The following is a 2,500-nucleotide window of genomic DNA, read 5'->3' as shown; positions in this document are numbered from 1 at the left end:
GGCGCCATGCCCCAGTCTCTCCACGGCCTGACCCCTGCGTGTCACGTGGCCTGCCCCTGGCGCAAGCGCAGAGGACTGAGCTGCCTCTCAAGCAGAGAAACAAGAAGAAGAGCGGCAGCCTTCGCTGGCCAAAGGCCATCTGCTGCCGCTCGATCGGGCTCGATCAGGCGAGATATATGTGGCCGACCGGCCTAGAGCGCAAACCTGTGCTGCTCAGGGTGGGCAGCTTCCCAGCAGGAGGATGTGTCTTGAAAGCCGACAGAGGCAAGAAGGCGCACTCCCTCAGCCCGCTCCAACCTCTGGATTCCTGCGAATTTCAGAAGAGAACTCTGGGGCAGCATGGCTTCTGTCATCTCCCAACAGCCTCTCTGTTCTTGCTATGTAAATACCTTTACATCCCCCGGACTGAGCATGTCTGCTTTTTTATTTTTATTTTGCTGAGGTGTGGTGCCTTCAACGACCGACAGGTGGCAGGAGAGCACTTTCTCCAACTGTGAAGGGGACTTTTTTCACTTCCTGAGTAGACTGGGCTCAGTGACATATGCCACCAAGCCAGCCACTAGAAAATGCAGGTTTTGCAGCCGTGGGCCAGTGGGGGTTTAAGGGCAGGTGTGCCTCCGGCGTCTCTGGCAGACAGCTCCAGTTGCAAGGCAGCAGAAGAGAACAGGGAGGCTTGCCGGGCGCTGCATTCGGGGGCCCCCACGAGGTTTTCCGCAAGCCTTACACTCTGAAATGTGCTCAAAAAAATGAGCCCGGCTTGTCAGGAGTGGGATTTGAACCAACGCCTCCAATCGGAGACCAGAACACCCAGATGCAGGGAAGAGCTGCGCCTCTTGAGTCTGGCGCCTTAGACCACTCGGCCACCCTGACAGCTATGGGCAGGATTGGGAAAGATTCTTCAGTACCCAATGTCGCCACGTGCCAGCGCCGGTTTTCATGCCCCGATCTCTGCATCAAAAGTACCCAAACACTCACTTAAGGACCCAGGGATGGCAGGAAACGCCCACTGATGGAGCCAGTGGACAGTTTGCAGGGTGCAAATAAGGGCTGGCCTCAGATCACTCATGGCGTAGTGCCGGCCTGTCCATACCTGTCGAAACCTGCATGCGGTCAAATGTGTCCGATTGACATTGTGGAAATAAAAAGAAACCAGCACCATGTTTCTGCCCGGTCTCGAACCGGGGACCTTTCGCGTGTTAGGCGAATGTGATAACCACTACACTACAGAAACAGCTCTGGTAGGCTGCGCTCTAGTGTGCTGGGACAGCTTTCAGTTGAAAGGCTTTGTGGCACTGATGTCTCATGGGGCCCGCTGGTACCTGCCAGGTGGCACACACCAACGTGAAAGTTTGGCGCAAGCCTGCGCCGGACCTACATGGCAGCACTCACAGCACCTCACACACAGGCTGCAGACACATACAATAGACCAAGCTGGATGCAACAGTGGCGCGAGCCATGGCAGTCCCCACCCAGAAGGCATGTCCAAACCTTTATACATCAGCTCGCCGCCAGCGCATCATTACAAAGGAGGGGGAATTTCCAACACTGCCTCTTGGGCCATGGGCTTAAAAGAAGCCAACCATTGGCGACGGGCATCGAACCAGATACGGTCACGCACAAACTATTTTTGGGGGGGAATTGGGGACTCTGTGTTTTTTGTTTTCGGCGCTCCAAAAAAAAGGGCTCGTCCGGGATTTGAACCTGGGACCTCTCGCACCCTAAGCGAGAATCATACCCCTAGACCAACGAGCCACCGCATGCAGAGAACAGTGAGGGGGAGGGGGGTGGTCTGCTTACCTCACTTGGCGCCATGCCCCAGTCGCTCCACGGCCTGACCCCTGCGTGTCACGTGGCCTGCCCCTGGCGCAAGCGCAGAGGACTGAGCTGCCTCTCAAGCAGAGAAACAAGAAGAAGAGCGGCAGCCTTCGCTGGCCAAAGGCCATCTGCTGCCGCTCGATCGGGCTCGATCAGGCGAGATATATGTGGCCGACCGGCCTAGAGCGCAAACCTGTGCTGCTCAGGGTGGGCAGCTTCCCAGCAGGAGGATGTGTCTTGAAAGCCGACAGAGGCAAGAAGGCGCACTCCCTCAGCCCGCTCCAACCTCTGGATTCCTGCGAATTTCAGAAGAGAACTCTGGGGCAGCATGGCTTCTGTCATCTCCCAACAGCCTCTCTGTTCTTGCTATGTAAATACCTTTACATCCCCCGAACTGAGCATGTCTGTTTTTTTATTTTTATTTTGCTGAGGTGTGGTGCCTTCAACGACCGACAGGTGGCAGGAGAGCACTTTCTCCAACTGTGAAGGGGACTTTTTTCACTTCCTGAGTAGACTGGGCTCAGTGACATATGCCACCAAGCCAGCCACTAGAAAATGCAGGTTTTGCAGCCGTGGGCCAGTGGGGGTTTAAGGGCAGGTGTGCCTCCGGCGTCTCTGGCAGACAGCTCCAGTTGCAAGGCAGCAGAAGAGAACAGGGAGGCTTGCCGGGCGCTGCATTCGGGGG

At 56.3% G+C, this 2,500-nt stretch overlaps 1 non-coding gene across 1 annotated transcript; it reads right to left on the bottom strand.

Annotated features, from left to right (window-relative positions):
- Positions 1–1,158: 1,158 nt before the first annotated feature.
- Positions 1,159–1,231, bottom strand: TRNAV-AAC (transfer RNA valine (anticodon AAC)). The gene has a single exon. It is a non-coding gene; the product is annotated as a tRNA-Val (tRNA).
- Positions 1,232–2,500: the final 1,269 nt, after the last annotated feature.

Source organism: Ambystoma mexicanum, chromosome 2q (assembly GCF_040938575.1).
Source record: "Ambystoma mexicanum isolate Mex_15411 chromosome 2q, UKY_AmexF1_1, whole genome shotgun sequence".
NCBI lineage: Eukaryota > Metazoa > Chordata > Amphibia > Caudata > Ambystomatidae > Ambystoma > Ambystoma mexicanum.
Note: the sequence above shows the minus strand (reverse complement) of the source record. Positions and strands in the feature narration are given on the sequence as shown.